This window comes from Chelonoidis abingdonii, chromosome 9 (assembly GCF_003597395.2).
Source record: "Chelonoidis abingdonii isolate Lonesome George chromosome 9, CheloAbing_2.0, whole genome shotgun sequence".
Classification (NCBI taxonomy): Eukaryota; Metazoa; Chordata; order Testudines; family Testudinidae; genus Chelonoidis; species Chelonoidis abingdonii.
This window is the reverse complement of record NC_133777.1, coordinates 73319928-73342182: the sequence shown is the minus strand read 5'-3', so window position 1 is coordinate 73342182 and position 22255 is coordinate 73319928. Positions and strand designations below refer to the sequence as shown.

General features: G+C 46.9%; 1 protein-coding gene across 3 annotated transcripts in view; it reads right to left on the bottom strand.

Moving 5' to 3' along the window:
- SV2B (synaptic vesicle glycoprotein 2B) overlaps positions 1 to 21617 on the bottom strand; it is a 769788-nt gene extending 748171 nt beyond the window's left edge. Inside the window, exon 1 of one of the 3 annotated variants that reach the window (XR_012656569.1) lies at positions 21431 to 21617. The gene's annotated coding sequence lies outside the window, so the exon portion shown is untranslated. Of the gene's footprint in view, positions 1 to 11765; positions 11937 to 20690; positions 20750 to 21430 lie in introns of those variants that run through there. The other 2 variants (XM_032783004.2, XM_032782998.2) reach the window with 2 other exon arrangements.
- Between the last annotated feature and the right edge of the window lie 638 nt (positions 21618 to 22255).

Here is a 22255-nt window from a genome sequence, read left to right as displayed (position 1 = left end):
TATATATATATGGAGAGAGAGAGAGCAGGTCAGAACTAGGGCCACATGCAGAGCTAAATGTGAATTCATATAAAAACAAGTGGCCATATATATTACAGACACTGTGGTACTTAACGTCTTAGAACTCAGATCTCCATTATTTGCATTAAAGAACTCAGGGCCGCCCGGGGCAGGGGTGGGGGGGCAAGTGGGGCAATTTGTCCCAGGCCCCAGGCGGGCCCCACGAGAGTTTTTTGGGGCCCCTGGAGCAGAGTCCTTCATTTGCTCCAGGGGCCCCAGAGCTTCTTCCGCTCCAGGTCTTTGGCAGCGCCGCCAAATTACCGCTGAAGCAGGGACCCCCCGCCACCAAATTACTGCTGAAGCAGGGGCTCCCCGCTGCCAAAGATCCCAGGCTCCATCCTCTGGGTGGCCCTGAAAGAACTCCTTTAAGTGGAGTCATCTGTTGGAGGGAGACAGGATCAGATGCACGAAGCCACTGCATTATGCACTCCTGGCCTGACTTCCATATGAGTGGAGCATCCAGTAGATCCCACCGATTTCACTATTTACTGCCTGGTGATCAGCACTTTGGAAAATCAGGCCATCCAGCTGTTAAGCTAGTCCCAAGTATGTGAGGTCCACAGGAGGTTTAGTCCTATGTTGTAACAAGCTATGGCTATTCACGTACAGGCACCACGCTTCACAGCAGAGATGGAACCTGGGAACTTCAGCACATAAGACCTACTTGAGCTAAAAGAGGTTCCTTTTATCTGTAAGCAGCAGGCTTTTATAGTCTCTGGGTCCAGACACTAGAAAGAGATGTGACTGCACATCCTGTGTTGGTGTGTTATACGAGCATCTACAAAGACTGGCAAACACCTCCATTTATTGACTGTGTCGAGCCCAACAGAGATCAGCCTCCTGACTCATCTGCCAAGGGCCATGCAACCAATGGCATCGTGGCCAGAATTTTCAGAAGGGCTCAGCAGTCCATGAGCAGGGTCGATGAGCATGTTACATGCATGGCGGGGCTGACCTCTTTTGAGAATCTGGGCTCTGAGCACTCGGATTACTGGCTCTGAGCTCTTTTAAAAACCATAATCCACTTTGACACTGAGGGGATGGTGGAGCTTTGAATCCGATTGTGAGAGAGCCCTGGTGGAGTGAAGGTGAGGAGATAACACAAAGCCCAAATCCCTCACTCAGGCCTTCATTGACTGCTGCAGCACAATAAGCATTTGATCTGAACACCTCTCTTTGTTCAGGCATCAGCTGTGGGTCTTTCATGATCTGTGTGGTCAAATTAGAAAGTCGATAAACTGTGTTTCTTGTCAGACTCTGCTAATGTTCCTGGGCAGCCCTGCAAATAGAACTCATTCTGACCTCCATTAGCACTGAAATGACCTCTAAGGAGGCTTTCCTATACCTCAGTTTCAGATATGGCTTAAAATTCTATTGCTATTTTTACTGGAAAAAAAATCTTCCCTATCCATTCTCACCAGGTAAGAGATTCTGCTACTGCACTTCCTCTGGGGAAAGCGCATAATTAGAATTGGTCAGGAAATGGGATTTTTCATCCCCCTTGTCATTTTAGAAGTAGTTTCTATTTTGAATCAGAATGGCAAAGTCAAACTACCAAAAAAATTCACATAATGAAAAATTCCAAAAAGTTTTTAATCCAAAATGTGGCCAGGGAAAAATGTTAATGTTTTCTATCAAAATGAAACCATCCAACATTTCCAAATGAGGGTTTTTTTTTGTTTCAAATCCACATTCCAAATGAAAATATCATCTAATTTCAAAATGTCAACTCAAAATCAGCTTTTTTATTCCATTCTCCTGATTGGAAAAGTGAAAAGTGGTGGCCCAGTCAACCTTGTTGCACAGAAAATGTTGATGTTGACAGAGTCACATTTTCCAGCTGGAAAAAATTCTGTGAAAAATTTTGACCCATTCTACAGATAACACACACATGGTGGGCAAACTGCATTGTAAAAATGAAGGTATCCATCTGAGAACACGTGACAAATACGTATCACAGCTAGCTGTCCATTTGGAGCTAAAAGAGGCATTGTGCTGTATCAATGGTTAGCACTCTTCATTGCCTTACAGCAGTGTTTCCCAGACTTGGTACGCCGCTTGTGTAGGGAAAGCCCCTGGCAGGCCAGGCTGGTTTGTTTACCTGCCACGTCCGCAGGTCCGGCCGATCGCAGCTCCCAGTGGCCACGGTTCGCTGCTCCAAGCCAATGGGAGCTGCTGGAAGTGGCAGCCAGTACGTCCCTCAGCCCACGCCACTTCCAGCAGCTCCCATTGCCCTGGAGCAGTGAACCACGGCCAGTGGGAGCCGCAATTGGTCAAACCTGCAGACGCGGCAGATAAATAAACTGGCCCGGCCCACCAAGGGCTTTCCCTACCCAAGCAGCATCCCAAGCTTGGAAAACACTGGCCTACAGGGGATATGAATTCAAATCTCATTCCTAGACTGTCTGGTAGCCTTGTGGGTATAAACAATAATACCTAACCCTTATGTAGTGCTTTTCATCAAGAAGATTTCAAAGCACTTTACAAAGGAAATATAACTATCCCTACTGTGCAGCTGGGGAAACTGAGACCAAGAAAGCTCAAATGACTTACTCAACATCACCCAGCAGGCTAGTGACAGAGCTGGGACTAGCACGCAAGTTTCTTGAATATCACACTGGTGCTCCATCCACTAGGCTATACTGTCATGCAAGGAACATTAGTAGCTTGCAGTTGCAGAGGAGGCAAGGAGGAGTGTCTCATCTCTCTCAACTAATAATGAACAGAAGTGTCCTAGAATAGAATAGGATCCATCATATCAGTCAAGTGATGGTGTTTCTGCCTTGTTCCCAAGTTCTCAGACATTGTAAAGTGGGTCCCCAGATTAGAGTACTTTTATGGCTACAAAGGTGAAAATCGAATTAGTTCTTATTTGATTACCCCCACAAAAATGGCAAAATCTGTCAAAGCATGTATTTCAACATAATATTCACCCAGCTCTAGTTCAGGGAGATGTTTGAGGTTGTCGGTTTTGGTTTGGTTTGTTTTTTAAAAAACAAAAGATTTAATAAAATAGAATAGAAAAAGAAATCTGTCTCAATAACTTGACTTTTAAATATGACAGGAAGTATTTTGTATTGGAAATAAACTTTCTTCTGCAGCACTGGAAAGCCAAAGACTTTTTGATAATTAGTGCAAGAGAACAGAAAATGGATACTGACTAGAAACAGAAAGTGAAGCTGGCCAGGTACACTAAAATGACGAAAGTATAAAGCAGAAAAGGTGAAAAGCGATTGATATTCTGAATGCTCTTCCGGTTTTAAAAATAAAAGGGATAATGTGGTATGGATTTGTAATTTGATTTTAAGTAGATCATGGGCCATAACCTCAACTGGTGTAAATTGGTTTGATTTAGACCAACTGAAAAGGGTTCATCATTTCTATCATGGCATTGTCCCTTTAATCATGGATAACTAGCAATTATCATCTTACAAATTCTTAGAGGCTGGTACAGTGTTAATTGATTAATATAATCTCTGAAATCAAGCCCAGAGTTCTTTCAGGGAGTTGTAATTGGTTCTCTAGAATAAAGAAAACGTAGTGAGTAGCAAATTCCCCACAGGAGATGCCTTCATTCTTTCTAAACAAGCAAAAATGATACCTTCTTCAACTGTATTGTAAACATCTAACATCCAAAAGGCTCCTAAGCACCATGCTGGGTGTTGTGTGTTTTATAGTAAATACTGTCAAAGTACTGTACCTTAGAAATCTAGGCTGGCCCCCATCTAGATGACTTTTGCAGACGTGTAAACATAACATAGCTCATTTATTTATTTTATTTATGTGTAGGCATTTCTATAGCACCCATCACCATCATATTTTACCATCAACCTCAAGGAATAATAGCTTGGGTTTAACAGACTTGACTGAAATTACATAGGCAAATGATAAATGACTTTCAATGCCATTTATATTCTAAAACAATGCACATATGAAACAATCTGGGGAAATTATTGCTGCCCGAGCTAACTGTCTATTGTAAGAAATACATAAACTTTACTTAAAAAATTTCTTCCTTCCAGAGGAACCAGTCAGCCAGGTCTATTCTCTCCGTGATCTGGTGGCATCCACTCAGGTTTGGATACACTACATGAATTTTGGGTTATTTATCCTATCCCCAGACCTTATTTGTGTCGTTTCCCATCTCTAGTGGCCAGGCTATCTTTCCATTCACGGTTGTTTGTCTGGTAACATCCAGTTGTTACCAGATGTCTGGATGCCAATCTAGCGAGAGTAATTACAGAATACAGCAGCATTAAAATCAAGTATGTAACTATTCCCTGGATAAACATGTACAGCCCGTGCTACCAGGTGCACATCCTCACACCATGTTCTTCCAGATGCTCAGGAAAAGGAACCTTCTACCTTGAGGGTGCACACGTGCACAGACACAACCACAAACTCACACACACTGTCTCTCAAATAGAGAAACACGCTTGCCTGCAGCCTTTCCACAGTGCTGTCCCTGTGTTCCCTAGTGACCCTCTCCCCAAAATCCCAACAGGTGTGCCTCAGCCCTTTCTTCCTCCTTCTCACCTCCTCTAGCCCCACCCTATTCCTGACTCTCCTCCTCTCCCATTTTAACCCACTAAACCCACAGCAAATCCTCTCCCTCTCTGTTTCTCTGCCTCTGTCTCCATTCCTCACCCTGTGCCTCTCTCTTGGTGGTGTGTACTGGAGCTGTGTGGGTCAGGAAGGTGAATACAGACACCAGATCAGCCTATGAAGGGCTGCTGCTTGAACCTGGGCCTTCTGGCTTAGCCTCAGTCATGACTAACCTCTGGGCAGCCTTTGACTACCACTGGGTCCCTCTGAAATACTTTTTGCCCCCTCAGTACACCCATCTGCCTCGCCACCCTACAACACTCATCATCCCCCTAGGCTGTCAGTCAGCTCAGATGTGACCAAACAAAAATCTTCTGGGCTCCCAACTACCATTTGAGCCTTCACACAAGCACCCAAATGGCTATTCACACCTGCCCCAGTGGGAGCCATACTGTAATATCAATCCAGAGAGAGGATAGGCCCCTTCTGCCAGGGCAGATTTGTCCTCAGACAGCCTCATTTTCATCTGGACTTGGGCTTCTGCACAAAAGCAACCAAAGCCTTTCAATATTTAATCAGCAGCACAGCTGTAAACAGAGTGCACCAGCTGTCTGGTGCTGTGCAGGTGGGGGAGGAGAGACAGAGAGCGCCTTTTCCTTATACCTCCCTAATGAATCCTTCCCCTATACAACAAACACGCCTTTCATTTGCGCACTCACCATGGCGGAGAGCAGAACAGCAGCCTGTTTGCTGCCTCAGACAGGCAGGTTTCAAACAGCATCTCTTTGAAGCGACCTCATTTCTGATTCCCGTATGATTCCAGCCACACAGCCGCCCTCAGGTGTGATTCTAACTTTCTGCCCTTCAGAATGCGGGGAAATTGCTGTGCTCAGCACGCTGTGCTGACAGATCATGGTGTACAAAGGCCCAGCACTTGATCCCAAACCCTCCCCGAAATGCAAGGGAACTCCAGAGCTAAAAGCATGAGCTGCTACAGCCTGAATTGAAGAGGCAGGAACTGGGGTTATAACAGACTCCCATTTTCTGTGGAGCATCGCAGAGGGGAGCTCACCAGTGGGTTGTGCTCTCAGCCCTAGCCCTCCAAAGAAGGCTTGTTTTGCAATAAAATAATATATAAGATATCACTTAACACAGCTGCTTTAGCTAAAGTGCCCATAGGACCGTCTTTCAGTCAAGACGAAAAACCACAGTCCTAATGACTTCTAGTTAGTAATGTTCCCCTGGCCTTTTCTGCAAGAACCCGATATCCTGGCCAAATTCCAGCCTGGGTCATTATATCCTGCTTCCCTACATTCCCTCTGCAGTTTCAACTGTCTGTGGGGGGTCTCCTTCACTTCCTGCCTCAATTTCTTGGTGTGACTGTGTGCTGTTAAAACTGCTGCTGCCTTCCACCCCAGAGATGTCTGCAGTTATAGCTGCATCTATAATGGTTGGGATCCTTAGGGGTGAAAGCCTCCGGTTCCATGGCCTTATTAAATAACTAGTAATAATTGGCACTAACTAAGAAACAGTCTTACATGCAATCACAGGACACCCAGATGGCACAGTGGCCTATGTGCACATACTGATAATTCATAATAAATAATAAATGCAAGACCTCATTACTCACATTAGAAACACTCCGCTCCAATTTGCCATTCTCACGCCCGGAGAAGGCAACAGGCAACAACCCATGCTCCGGAGTGAGATGTGACTTTGAAGTATCCTCCTTAGCCTCTCCGCTGTCATCACAAGGACCAATGAACACCAAGGGGGAGGGTTCGGCAGGTAGACACCTGCCCCATAGAAATAGACACCACACTCATTTTCACACAGTGCCTTCAAACAGCAATGCTGGGCTGCAGCCAGGTCAGTAACTCAGAGGCAAAGGGCCCTGCAACCCTCTTTGAGTCCCTGGAAACTTTGACTAATTGGCAGGGGCAGCTTTACATCAGGCAGAGAAGTCATTGGAATGTCTCAATCTGTGCCTGCATATCAATAATTTAACATTCCATCTAAAAAGGATCTTGATTAAAAGATGTCAGATTCCTGAGATGAACCAGCCCAAATAAAAATACATGTAGAACTGTAGGCTTTGGGCTATAAATGTACCTGGTTCTGGTACAGTTAGAGACAAATACTTCCTCCCCAGTGAGGCCTGATCTTCTCCGGTGTCCATCTAAGTTTCAGCAGGAGGCGGCACAGGGCTAGATTTCCAAGTGCGCAGTGCCCACACATGATGTGCAGAGGTCTTTGGAAAATCTGTCCCCAGTTATGAAAAAAATCCAGACTCCCAAATGCAAGGCACAAAGCCGACCTAAAGCCAGCTCACTTGCAATGAGGGCAGAGAGACTCCACTACAATTAAAGGTGCATCAGCCAGACGACAGCCTCTCTTTTCAGTTACATTGCTACATACTTTGCAGGCCAGACGCTGGTCTCAGCACTCTCATGTACATCCAGAGGAATTCTGCCTACGTCACTGGATTTACACTCATGTGACTGCGCTCAGAATCAATCTATCTGTCTGTCTACCTAGGCATTTCAATTGTGTTACTGGGCACATCACCCTAGTAACTCAGCAGCTAACAGACAATGGTGCCCTAGAAAGATAACTCCATTCCATTTTTAAAACCCATATTCCTTTGCAGGAATTCAGTCCGAATGCTGTACATTAAAGAATGCCGCAAAGATCCCAGGGCCACTGGCCTCCCTGTTCCATTCAGTGATTTTGTTAAGGTGCTGCTGGGGTGGGCAAGGGTGAAGGGTACGCTGGGAAAGGTTACATGTGATTTCAGGAGGTCAGAGGCTTGTAAGTCTTAATGATTAAAGCAGCGCAAACTGGGAAATCTGCCGCAGTCTGACCACCTGTCAGAAAGGGCAGGAGAAATCCCCTCATCTGAGCCATGTTGTCTCTGGTTATATGCGTGACAGGGTGTTTGCATGTGAGAGGGTAACAGAGAGCAGGTGTGGCCATGGGGCTGGAGGACAGGAAGGGGGATCCATCAGCTCCCATTTGGCTGTAAAAGCCCAAACTCCAAGCAGGAACTATGTTCAGTTGTTCACTGAGTCTGGCTGCAGCAGATGGGCTCAATTCCCACTGGCAGTAGGAATATCGTGCCAAACAAAAACAACTTTCAGCCCACACAAAGAGTCAGAAAGAAAATCCGTTGTCAAGGGGCTAATTCCTGTGTCTCTTCCATACTCTCTGCATTCAACACCAGCTGAAGGGGTTTTGCTCAAACTCCCATATCTTGCAAAAAATCAAAGATCACCTTTAGGCAGAGCCCAGGGCTGGAAAATGGCATGTTGCCATGGAAATTATTTGGTATCCTTAGCTATGAAGGGTTCTGCTAGGTCCAACCACCCTAGCCACCTTTCCCCTAGCCCAGAGTTTCCCAAACTTGGGATGCTGCTTGTGTAGGGAAAGCCCCTGGAGGCCCGGGCTGGTTTGTTTACCTGCCATGTCCATAGGTTCAGCCAATCGCGGCTCTCAGTGGCCGCAGTTCACTGCTTTAGGCCAATGGGAGCTGCTAGAAGCAGTGGCCGTTACGTCCCTCGGCCCATGCTGCTTCCTGCAGCTCCTATTGGCCTGGAGCAGCGAACCACGGCCAGTGGGAGCCGCAACTGGCCAAACCTGCAGATGGGGCAGGTAAACAAACCAGCCCGCCAGGGGCTTTCCCCGCACAAGTAGCCCCTTCACAGGTGAGCCTTATGTTTCGTTCGCTAAGGGTCAGTGTGGTGATGAGCGGCACCGGCTGGGTCTGCAGCACAGCAGGAGCCAAAGTCTAAAATCTCCAGCACCCCCATTGTCTGCCTGTCCATATCCATCTGTTACTCACCTTATATTTAGATTACAAGGTCTTTGGGATAGGGACTGTCATTTTGTTCTGTGCTTGTACAGTGCCTGACATAATGGGATCCTGATCCAGGACTGGGCTCCTAGGTGCTCCATAATACAAATAAATAATAATAACAGCAATAATGTCAATGAAAGTAGAATCAGGCCTATCCAGGACACAAAACGGCCTTGAGCCTGTATTCCCTAGGGAGGCAAAACCCACACTGAAGTCAATTCTAATGGATCAGACCCGGTGAGGGCTTTCTGGTACCTTCAGTTTAAAGGTGACTTTCATGCTAGGACAAGATTGACAAAAAGGAACATTTATACAAAAAAACCCAATGAGGGATCTTTCTATGGCCAGCACTTCCTGACTCGTCTGCTCCTGTATTTTTCTCTCCCCCTTTTCACTAGTGGATCACCCCCTTTCCGCCCATACCTCCCCATTTTATCCCATCCCCAAGTGAAGCTGCAGTCCCATCCCTGCAGCATTGCCCTCCACAGTCATTGAATTTGATAATAGAATCGTGACTTTGCTGGAGGAACAAACAGGCTGAGCAGATGGGCTGTGAGGGAGGAAGCCCTAGTTTAAAACACAAATAGCTTGCGATAATTTAGCAGATACGGTTAAAAAAAAGAGAGAGAGAGAGAGACGGGCATGAAGTGATTGGATTTATATTTATGTTGAATAAATGTGGAAGTTTTCCCCTCTATGAAAGTTTCTCTTTACAGTTTCTCAGTTACATCCTCTTGATGGGTTAAATATCCCATGGCATCAATGCACAGTACCGCAGACCTCCACTGGAACTGCCACTTACTCTACTGTGTCCTTTGTTCAGGATATCTTGATCTCATAAGGAAGGTTCAAGACTCTGCCATGACAGTGGTAGTTTCTGAATGCAATCGCTGATCATCATGGGTAGACATTTAAAAGGGGACGAATCCATCCATTTTATTCCATTTAGCTATACTAAAAGACCAACCTTCAAACAGGAGTGCAGACTGGACATTAAAGCATCTGGAAGACATCAGGTTCTGTTCCCATCTGTATACAGGAACATGTCCCCCAAACATAATGTCATTGCCATCAAGGAAATATCTTTGGGATGCTACAAATCACACACACACACACACACACACACACACACACACACACACACACACACACACACACACACACACACACACACACACACACACACACACACCCCTTACTGTAGCATTTATTTGACTGGCCCCCTGAAAAAGAGCAGACCTTGAAGAATTAAAGACTCATTGTCAGGTCAAATTTGGCCCCAAAATTACACTTCTGAGAACGTATGAATCCTAACACAAAGAGGGATGTTTCCAGGATTTTTTTTGCTTTGATTTTACAACTGCAAGGGTAAAAATGCAGTTAACCTTCCTGTTCAGCACCTGGAATCCCAAAAATTGCAACACTGGGGGATTGGAGATACCTGTAGGTGAAACTTACTAGGGGACAAAAAAACCATTGAAATTGACCATTCTCTTTTCAAAGTTCAAGTGGAGAGAAATTTCATAAGTAAACAAACCCCACACAATAGATAATTAAAAATGAATTGGATGTCTACATTTCTTCCATTTTTATAATCTAACTAGGCACGAGAATTGATATAAATTTCTATTTTTTAACTTGACAGTGTCTTTCCAAAAACACATAGCAATGAAAGATTTATGCTCCTTTAGAAACCAAGCCTTGTGGTTTTATTAAAGGCAACAAAGGCTGTTCTCTCTGGGCCATACACAAAGCACTTAGAAACTTTGCTCTGCAGTCTCTCCGTTTGTTCAGTGGCATCATAGAGGCAATAGCCAAGGCCCACAGATACCCCAATCTAGAGTTACTGTGCTATCCCCTCATTGTACAGCATCTGGATGGCAAGAGGCATGCAGACCCTTCCACTTTTAGTGCTTGTTCTTCAGCCGTTGTTTCAGTGCTATTTTTATTGGTGGCTTTGATACAAAGACTGTTACTTTGAAATACGTCTGAAGCAACCACCCACGGGCTCAACAAAAGTCAGCTGCCTAGCAGAGCTGGGTCTTTAACTAAAAGTTTAATGTAATTGTGCTGAAAACCATAGGGAGGCTCTAAAGTTAGCACTTAAAACAGGGGTCCTCCTTAGCGCAAGTTTCACGGTCTGTAGAAACAATCAGAAGAATGTCTGTGATGGAGAGAGGTTATTGCGCACATGATGGTTTAATTTTTGTGAGCAAACCAGTTTGGTTGTTTTCTCTAGGCAGATCTCTGTTAACCCTAATCTCAGAAACATAGAAGGAACCCATCCTGGAATCACCAAACTGAAAGTTTGTACAAGCCCCTCCCACAAAAGGGTCTCGGGAACTCCCAGACCAAGGCACCAGTTTTAGGAAAGGATCCAGAGATGCTAAGAGGGTCCCTGTTTTCCATCTATTAACAGAATAATTGAAGCTGCATCATCACACTTTTCATTTCCCTCCTGCCACTAGAGGTATATTATGGACCGACTTTTGCTGACCCAACACAGCCAGACTGCTGTTAAGGTTACTACTCACTGTTTCTCTTTAAGCAAATGAGGCTAAGTTGACCCGTGGCATAACTGCGCTGGCTTCACAGTAATCTGGCCCAGGCTGTCTATCAGCTCAAGAGCCTCATAAATTAAACCAGCTCAATGCCTTCAAATTCAAAATAAGCAGATGTCTGGGACACAGAATATCTCACAGTTCGACTAGACTCTCATTTTTCTCTGCAACTACCTCACTGCTTCTCTCTCTATTTTAAATGCATGCAATACTGGGGAGGCCAGTTCCAGGGACTAATGCAGACTTTGCTGACCAGGAGAAAGTTTAGCACTCAGGAAAGCTGAAGGGCTTTATTTCTCAGCTGAGAGACACCTATTCATGAATGACTTTCCAAAGCCAGCGCTACGAAAGGCATCAGATAGAAACAGAAGCATTCCACAAGCTACACCCACAGAACTGCGTGACAGAGAGTGCCTTTTAGGTCCAGCTGTGGGACTATCTAATAACCAGACCTAATTGGAAAAGGCGCATAGAAACATCCACAGAGGGAAAACATAACGTCAGCTACTGCCCTTGTACCTGGGTAGGTACTTCAACTGCCTTCATCACCATATGGCCTGGAGCCATGCACTAGTGATAAATAAATTGCTCTAATAAACGTTTGTTCTTGGAAAGGCTTCCATCTAAATTATATTGACTCTGCTATTTGTCCGTCTCTTTCATAACTTTCTCCCCTCTCCGCCGTTTATCTCTTTAAGCCTCGTCTCTATCTCACTGTAACCAAACGGAAAAGCATCTCTTACCAGAACTAGATGTTTCATCCCAGAATCACCAGCCATTTGCCAATCATTTCCCCCACTGCTCTCACCCACAGCAGCCCCTGGAAGAGCTGTCTTTGCCACTACGCTGTCACGAGCTGGGGATTAGGAGTAAATGCTCTGCGAGCCAAGCCGATCATCCCACTGCAAATGGAACAGAGGCACCAGCAGTGGACGAGTCCATCAGCCACCACAAAATAACACACCCACCCCAGCAACAAAGCAGGTGGAGGATAGGGAGGCTGCAGACAGAGTGGGCGAGCAGGTGGGGAAGGGAGGGCACCAGGGAGCTGGAGATGCTGAAGTGACAGATGTGTTGACTTTAATTTAAACAGGAAATTGATAATGCTCAACACAGACAGAAAAAGACAATAGCTGATATTAAAAGCAGTGGCTGTTTGCACTCGGTGGCCTTTTCTTCTCTCTGCTCCATCGGAGCTTTTTAGTTTAATTCTGGCTCTAGCACAAAAAAGCAATAACTGGCAGCACTGACTCTACCTGTCAATCAAAGCAAAGCAAGTACTGATGTTGCCAGCTGGGTCTCAGGTGAGAGTTAAACAGGTATTTCCCTTCCAACAGCTACTTACGAGGACAGTCATGGATTCCTTGCTCTAATCAAACTCTCACTGAAGTTATTTATCTTACATCATCCAGATGACTTCAGTAAGAGTTGGACCAAAATACTGAGTGCCAAGATAGGGCACAAAATTTGCCTTAATTTGGGGAACAGAAACTACAATAGGACCAAAAATGCCAGATTTAAGTTTCTGAGGAAGTACAACAAAGAGCTGAGAGTACGTTAAACATAATTTAAAGGCATGAACAATAGCGCCCCTTGACTGAATTAACTTTCCCATGAAAAGATCAGTGTCATTCCCCACAGTTTAATGCTGATGCAGCTGAAACCCTCTCAGGCGCAGGATTTCTACGGATGGATTTGTGGGACAGCAGTTGCACTCAAAGCCTGTCACTCCAGGATCCGACAAGAGTTAACTTTTATTGTCATCAGAATTCACTCCTGGCTAAAACGACATAGTAGCAACGTCGGAGGCCAGTGATGAACGTGCAGAAGGAAACTAAGGGAATAAAAAACGTCTAGCCATTTCTGAGTGAAAGGAGAGGCAGAATAAATACATAAATAAAGGGCGGTGGGGGTGGGAGTGTAAAGTGAACCCTAAGAACTGGGGGGGGCAGAGGCAGAACCTCAGCTCAAATAAATCCCAGGGGAAGTAACAATAGCCTCTGACGCTTCCAAACAGTGGCCCTGTTGCTGCTTCAGAAATGGAGCTCCAGTTTCAAGTGAATTTAGTGCTGGCAAAAGGAGCTGGCCTGATAGCCCTGGAGAACCGAGTCATGTAACCCTAGGACATGTACAACACGTGCAATAGCAGTGCACCCATGCCTGTCACCCCACTAAACTCTGATCTGGGGAGCCCACCCTTAGAGGGGAGAGGAGTTTATTCTCTATAGCACATTCAGTCTTTGTGGTGAGAAAGTCAACAAGAGACACTTTTTTGTTATGCTGACATTTGTTCACTAGGCACCAGACTGAGACCCACCAGCTCATTGCACAGGAAGTCATCACACAACTTGTGGTGAGAAGGATTTTCTTTCCCTAACACCATCCAGTCCTCCTGACACCACATCCCAGCCCTTCCGACCCCACCTTTTCCCTGGCTGTGTCGCCTTCCTGCCCCCATGCTGCCAGACCCATCATTTAATATTGATAGTGATTCATTCCCACTCAAGGCAGATGGGACGGACCTGCAGACCCAGGGCTTAGTTTCTATGGCCAGCCAAAGCAGGTCAGATGCTGTCAGAGCAAGGCAGGTCAGGAACAGCTTCCAGACGGAGAGCGATGCACCTGATAAGCAACCCAGCGAGCTTCCCTTCCCCTTGTCAGAAGAAATGGCATGTGACAGGGAAGCAGGAATACTGCGCACTGGGAAAGGGCTGCTTTGTGCCTGTCATCCCGCCCTCTATCTACTGCCACACTCAGCTCCATAATCCTTTAGAAAGCTTCACTTTCTTTCTTAATGATCACCCCATGACGTTCTGTGTAGCATTGCGCGTCACTCCTGTGTCACTGTGCATCTGGGCCAGGAGCAAGCTCTTGGAGGGATGCACAAGTCTGCCAGCAGCAGCCTTCCCTCCACCATCTTCATCCCATCTGTTGCCCCCTATGTGTCTGTAAAGCCAGTCTATTCCATGGTGGCCTCCTGGAGCGGGGGAGGCTTGGTGAGGAGTTTAAAGCGGTCTAATCCCCAGGCTGGATAATTCACGGAAAGAGGATTACCCGCTCTAAACAGAGCCCTCGCCTAAATATAGACTGGCCCCTCCTTTTCATCTCACACAGCGACATTTCCCCCACGCCATTCCCCCAGCTAGTCCCAGAAGGCTGATCCTGTTCTCACTTGCCCCAGAGTATATCCAGAGAACACCATTGTAGTCAGGCCAGTCACTCTGGAATAAAACCAATGTCAGTGAGAACAGAACCAGGTCCCTAGTCAGAATGTCAAAGGCAGCACTACGGATGCAGTGAAATCCCCAGATATGTGCATTCCTACTGAGAAAGCAACTGACTATACCACATAGTGATTGTTTGTTGGGGCCTCAAGGTGTGTATTTGGAGTCCATAGTTATGGTCTACTCTAGAAGATGAAAGCTAGCACCTGGGGCACACTGGCAATGTGAAATTACAGCATAGCGTGCTGTGCACATTATGGAGAGGGGTGACCGCACTTGCCCTCTTCGTGCTAGTGTGGCGGGACAAAGGAGCTAAGCCAACTCTACACCATCCCCCCCTCACATGCTCCATGATAATAAGGGTCTTGGGGATGTGGCCTCGGAGGAGGGTATGCCAACGTGCTGCTGAGCTCCAGCAATCTCCAGCTGTCACAATGCCCCATTGAGGGCTGTTGGAGACAATGTAAGCTAGAGCAGCCCCGAGGCTGTTCTAAATTGCATCAACAGACTAAGTAGACCCCCTTCTGACTCTAAGACCAGGAGAGCACAAAAATGATGTAAAGCCACCTTTGCCTCCCTACTGTCCACCCAGCTCAGGACCCGCACTGAGTAGCCCTCGATGTCAGGACCTGAGAGTAGAAGGTCAGTTAAGGAGCTGCTTTTCCCTGCAGTCCCAGACCAAAAAGGGGAGGAGCTGTCAGATAGTTGCCTCCCCTTCTGGTCCCTTACATATTTATGGGAATAAGAAGAATACCATCCACAGTGCATGACTTAGGATAGAAACATCTCAGAGAGATCAACCTCCAGGCAGCAGCCAGCCACTAACGGCCTGAGATAGGAAGGAACTCTCCCAATATCCATTAGGGAGCTTTACAGCCTTCTTCTAAGCAACCAGTGACAATCACTGTCAAAGACAGGATTCTGGACTAACTGGGCCATGGGTCTGATCCGAGATGGCAATTCCTACACCCTACAGCTTTGCTCTCATAGCAGGTGACCAGGCATTGAGCTGTCTCCTGCTGCTGGCTGGAGTACACTCATTTTGGAGGAGAGAAATCAATCTGTGGGTTACCTTCCTCTTTGATCTCTGCAGCAGAAAGGGGGATAAGATTAGGGGCTGCTGAAGATATTACTGTAGGGCTCTTCAGCTCAGTTTTCCACCAAGTTTCTTCTCCATACAGTGAGGGGCTTAAGTCAAGGCTGGCCCTGCAAACTGTGTGTTTCAGTGACTCAGTGCATGCCCCTCCATCCCCCTGTCCAGATGCCCCAGGCTCCTTGTTCTCAAGGTAGCTTTAGCTCACTGCTAAGGCTCCTTTTTTCTTGCAGGACTTTAAGCTGCTGTAACATTAAACTGCTCATTAGCATGGGAGTAATTCCATAATCTTTTCAGACGAGACCTTTCTCCAAAGGTTCAGCTCCTGAGCTGGAAAATTAATTTGGGAAATTGACAATATGGGAAGGGGGATTCTCCAGGTGGAGTCCTGGGCTTCCCCTGTCAGGGCTGTTCAAAGTCCCAGGATTTTGTACCACGCCCAGAAAACTATTGACTGCCGGCACTGAGCAGCGGAGGGAGAGTCTGTGTCTCTCAGACTTGGTATGGAGAATGAGGGTAGCTTAAATAGCGGCACTAGATATTGTACATCAAATAAGAGACAGCCCCTTCAGCCCATGCGTTCTGCCTTTAACTCCAGATATCCATTGCTCAGAGGTGCCATTTTACCCCATGATTAGCTATTTGGAGTCGGCAGGATTACCACGATCACATGGGAGATGGAGGTTTAAAATTTCTTTACCTCTCCCTCCCTTCTGCCTGCCAACCTCCACCCTTCCTCCCAGATCTGGCTCTACGTTCCGTTCTTGTGTCGGAATGTACAGAGGTAAACACGTATCTCCATACCTGTGTACGTCCCTTCTCCAGCTTCCTGCCTCTTCCTGGCAGTCCCCCACTCAAGTATGCAGACACACTCATGACCCCGGGATAATAAATGCCCTGACATAGATGCTCACTCCTTCCATAGCATGTTGCACACTCACTTTTGTCCCAGTTGTTTACGGCACCCCAGGAAGTGTCTGCGCTCACATTGCATGGAACTAACTGCCAGCTGTGCACACAAACACTGTGTACATTTGCACACATGGAATGGGTGCAGGGCTGCTTTGGGGGCAGCATCCTGCTGTGCTCTTACGAGTAGAAGTGCAAAATCAGAGCCTGCTGGAAGAACTGAGGAACATGTGCCCCATCTCTCCAGATCAGTTCCCTGAATAAAGATCTGTCTGATGTTGGCCTCTGCATTGCAGCACGTCACAGACCCCAGATGGGTGCAAATAACATGTCCTCTGCCAACTGAGGGAGCTGAATGGCAAATCAGATAAGCACCTCACTGCCTGGTGGCTTTCTGTTTGTACAGCAGTGATGCGCCGGTAACATTCCCAGGGTGCCCACAATCAGTGTTTCAGCCCTTTCAGAAAATCAAGAGGCATCTTATATGGTCAGAGTTCTGGAGAAGGCAACCCAGTCTTTGGCATCTGCTCCCAGCCTGCTGGGTGAAAGACCCCCCCCCCCCAAACTCTCTGTAGAAAAGAAGTATGACACAGATTCATCAGTGCTGGGTGGATAAATCCCACACAAATGCAATCTTTCCTTTTGGCAATGGACCGCTTTCTAGCCAGCCTGGGGAAATGCAACTGGGGGCCAGACGCTTGGTACAAAACGTTGTGAGGTGCTGAGCAATTCCTGCAAGTTTCTGGACCCTGTGCACCCCTGTTAACTTCAGTGGGAGCTGAGGATGCTCAGCATAACACAGGATCCAGGCAGGAGATGCTGGCAAAGCTGATGCATAAACCCCCGCATCACAGGCAACCTATATTTCCAAACACCCCTGCACAAGGAAGGCATTGTCCACCCTCCCATGCAGGGAAGGCTGTAAGAAACTTTCATTCTTGTAGGTCCAGGTGACCCACAGAGTGGCACGTACCAATGGCCCTTTGATCAGCAGAGCCCGAAGCCCATTGGTGTTCCCTGCATCACCAGGAGCCCAGGAAATTCAGAGCCTGGGGAGGGAGGTGATGTTTGGGTTACTTCATTGAACAGATGGGACTTAAAGAACCAAGCTGTCAAGAGCAAGAAAAGTGAGAAGCCAGTAGAAGCAGAGGGTCCAACTGCAGATGGCCCAGGACTGTAGAGGATCCTCAGATCTGCAGGGCTTGTGGGCAAACACTTTCCTTTTTCCACTGAAGGGTGGAGGGCGACCCTGCTCCTCCCAATGGAAGACTCTGGAGGAAACGCTAGGCGGTCTCCTCTCCTCAAAGCCCCGCCCCCCCACGTATCCTGTGGGAGAAGGTGACCTGGCTGTGATTACAAGTGACCTACAGGATAAGTTGGCAGCCTGATGTGCAATTCTTGCAGAAGTGGTAGAGTTAATTGCCAGCTGAGGAGCAGGCATGATGTGGCTGGGTCTTTTCACCAGAAGGTGAACAATGCAGCCCTATTGTATATTTAAATCTGATCAGCCAGGCAACAGGATTAACTCTTTCTCTCTCTCCTCTTGCATATGACAAGAAATAGGAGCCTGGATAGTTATGGCTTGCAACCAGGGCCGTCCTTAGGATTTATGGTGCCCTAGGCAAGATTATTAAACTGCTGCCCCTGTGCCTGTCTTGCTCTTAGCAACACAAACATAAGCTTACACTATTGGAAAACTTGCCACATGCATGTTATTAAAACCAGTTTAACTTAGTTAAACACACTGTAATGCTGATGGACTAGCACTAAAAAGTAGCACTATAGAAAAAATTATGATTTGACAGAATGATGCAAATAATATAATTTTTTTAATTTGTCAACATTTTATTGGAAATTTCTATGAAGAGGTATTGAAACAAGGATTTGTTTTTAATTAAAAGCAATCTTTCTGGCTTTTTTGGCTGCAAAATCAGTAATAATGTCATCGTATGACAAAGACAAAGTGATGTATTGTTTGACTGCAAGAATAGCAAGACCAGTCAAGTGTTCCTGACTTCTTGTAGAGCGGAGATAGTTTTTAATGAGCTTTAGTTTTGAGAAAATCCGTTCTCCTGATGCTACTGTTACAGGAATTGTCAGTAGAATACGAGTAGCAATGTACACATTAGGATATATGTCAACAAGTTTGCTGGTATGAGTAAACTGTACAATGTCCATCATCGATTTTGTATGTGGCCACATTGATGACAGTGTACTCAATTGTTCATACAGTTCAAGTCCATTTAAATCAAAACGATTGCCGTGCTTCAGGCGGCTCTCTAGGTCAGGGGTCCCCAACGCGGTGCCTGTGGATGCCACGGCGCCCACGGGGGCCTCTCAGGGTACCTGCGTACTGGCCAGTGGACGAGCATCCGCCAAAATGCCACTGAAATTCGGCAGCATTTTGGCGGTGACGCCTCTGGATGACACCGCTTGCCGCCGATAAGCAGCGTCATCCAGAGGCACCGCCACTGAAATGCCGGCAAATTTCGGCGGCATTTCAGGGATGCCCGTCCACTGCCACGGTCCTTCGTCTGGCGCCTGTCAGACGAAAAAGGTTGGGGATCACTACTCTAGGTTCTTGCACTCTGTCATTAGTTGCTCTTGTTTTCCTATTTCGTTGAATTTAGTCTCGCTCAGCCCGCTGCCAGCTGAGTGAATGGAACCCCAGGCCGACAGCGGGTTGAGTGGCTCAGCCGCCAGCTTGCTCATCCCGCTGCCAGCCTGCCGTTCCTTGGGGGTCCCCAGGCCAGAAGCAGGTGCTGAGTGGGGCCAGCGGCCGGGACCCCGGGTGCCAATGGGGCAGCAGCCAGAACCCCAGTGCAGCGGTAGGCTGAGCGGCTCAGTCCACCGTTGCGTGCCATCAAAAATCAGCTTGCGTGCTATCTTTGGCAGGTGTGCCTACCTTTGCTGACCCCTGCTCTATACACTAGAAAGGAGATGAGCTTATTACAGTTGTTGGAGGGCTCTATTTAGCAGTAACAGGGCTATAGGAAAGTCAGTCAACATTTTTTGTTTCTCTGATGAAAACTGGTCCACTCCCTTCCCCATACCAAACTTGTCACAAATAATTGTCAACAACTTAATTTTCTGTTTTTGGCTAAGATATTGATTTTTTTTTAAATATTGAAATTGAATTCAGGATTGTTAGCAAACATTTTTGGAGAACAAATTTGTTAAATGACAATCTAAATGGTAACACAGCACTGCTTTCATGCTTGGCTCACCCCCCAGCCTGCTGGTCCAACAGCTGCAGTAGAGGACGAGATAGGTGGAAAACTGCAGGACCCCAAAATCCACCTCTTGGGATGCAGAGTGGCAACAGCAGCAGCAAACCCTCAGGTCCAATCATACGCCAATGGGCACCACCGCCAGCCCAACGGACCATGGTGAAGTTAGCACAGCATCTGATCTCAGGGATGGGGCACCCATGGAGCCACAGTAGCTCATCCTGCCCTATGCAGCTCCCCCCGGATGAGATGGATCCCTGCCAGCTTGGGGGAGAGACGCGCTCCCCAGCTAGGGTGACCAGATCCAGATGTCCTGATTTTATAGGGCCAGTGCCGATATTTGGGGCTTTGTCCTATATAGATACCAATTACCCCCACCTAGGGTGACCAGATACCAAATGTTAAAAATCAGGATGGAGGTGGGGGGGAATAGGAGCCTATATAAGAAAAAGACCCAAAAATCAGGACCATCCCTATAAAATCGGGACATCTGGTCACTCTGCAGGTAAGTTCCTTCCCTCACCTCTTCCCAGAGACCCCAACAGCCAATCCCCTCCCTGACTGTGCTGCATTTGGTTCTGTCTAGGACCCAGCAGCCCTGCTCTTACATGCTCCACTGCTTCCCATCTGCCGGGCTCCCAGCAGAGTGGTTCCCCCAGACCTAGTGGTGCCCCAGGTGGCTGCCTGTTCTGCCTATGGCTAATGACGGCCCTACATGCATCAATTTTAAAGTCCTGCCAGGAACATCACTCACTCCCTATCTGCCTTTCATTTCTGCCTAGGCTTTCCATGGGAAGAAAGCCCTCTGAGCCCACGTCTTCAGGTGTTGTGTGAAAAGCATCTGATCAAAACCCAGCTGGGGTTCCCCTTTGCACACAGAAGAAAGCACTACAGTCCGGGTCCCCTCCTCCCCACTCTGCTACAATCCATCTGTTGGTTTGGTCAGAGCTATGGGCACACATGTCAAGGAGCCTTTTGATGGATCCAGTTCATGCCCGCGGTTTTTATGGGATCTCAGTATAATGGATTGTATTATTGCAGTCTACATATATAATTAAAATCTCTGCTGAACAGCACCTGTCCCCAGACACACATGCATGCACACACAGACACACATGTGCAAACACACACACAGAGGTTTATTTAACCAGATCAGGTACGGCAGAGAAGCCAAGGTATATTACAGACACAGTTCAAACTGAAAATCCTTACCTTGCCCTCAGTGGCTGCCTTTATTCTCTGCTGACAGAAGTGACCAGCTGCTGATTTTAGTTTCAGCTACGTTTATGATACCCCGAAGTAGACAGGATTATTTAAAAAGTACAGTTAACATACATGTTTGCTGTGTTGTGCCTGGGGTGGGGGAGGGTGAGGACCCTACACACCTACACACAACTCATCCAGATACAAACAAACACATCTGTACACACACCCCACCCAAGCATATGCATTTATACACACCTCACCCATGCACACCACCACAGCCCACCCCTTTCCCCAGACACACACCATTGACATGTATTTTAAAATAACCCTGTCTCACTTCAACCTTAGCACCTTCAACACAGCTAAAGCTACAAACTGCAGCTCATTACCACTCTTGGATGAGGAGAAACAGAGCCAGGGAGGGAAACGGTGTTAGTCTGAATTGTTGTTTTGGTCTTGACTGCACTGACACTGCTGATCTAGTTACAATAACAAAGTACCCTACGATTCCTGTTACTTCATCCCAGCCAGGCTGCTGAGCCTGTGCCCTTGAGCCTCCTTATTTTCAGTGACATTTTGCTTTTGTTTTATTTTATTTGATTTCCCTATTTCTTGATAGCACTCAGATGTTAGCTGGGCACTCAGCTAACTAATGCTGGGGATTGAGATCCCATCAGCCATTAGCTTTCCCTGTAAAATGTCTGTTGTCTGTTTCTACTGTTGTAGGAGAAATGACTTGCTCTTACCTGCAATATGAAGTTATTTGCTTCTGCTGCTGCTCTGTGCTCAGTTCGGCTCCGGAGTTCCAAGAAAGAGGGCTGCACTGCACTGGAATCTCCTGTAACAATGATGCAGTCCAGCCAGCCAGTGCATGTTAATGATGCACCAGAGGGGACCCCAGTGGAGGGAGAACAGGGCTGTGTCATACCTGCATCACTGCCCCCACAGCAAGAAAGAGAGAGGGAGGGAGGAGTGTGCAAAGACAGAGAGAGAGAGAGAGAGATTTCAAGGCAGGCAGAGAGAGAAAGGAAAAAGCTTGTGTAATTTAATCAGGGTAATAAAGTAACCAGACCACTGCCTAAACATTAAAGATTTTCTAGGCAAGCTTCTTGGTTACACAGGGGAATATGTTTACCACTATAATGCAGACACGTATTTTGGCTCTAGACTTAAATGGGATCCAGCATGTTTCCTTGCTGCTTTATTTGGGCAACCACATTATTATTTCCTCCACCTCCACATAGAATCATAGACTATTAGGGTTGGAAGAGACCTCAGGAGGTCTCACATCTGGTAGTGCTGGCCACCACATCTGGAGCCATCTTTGCAGGGGTGGCTCTAAGCCCCAGTCGGAGAGGCTGTTGTTTTTGTGTGCGATGTTGCTCCACTGCCAGAGTAAGCTGTCCACCTGAAAGCTCCTTCTGCCTCCAACAAGCCAAGAGCCTGTCTCCAGAGCAAGGAGAATCTGAGTGGCTGGATGACACTGTGCTGTAGGAACCCAGACTCACTGTCAGGGGTGCCAGGCAACCAGAAGACAAGATGCTTCCCCTGGTGAAAGGGAAGACAAGAGA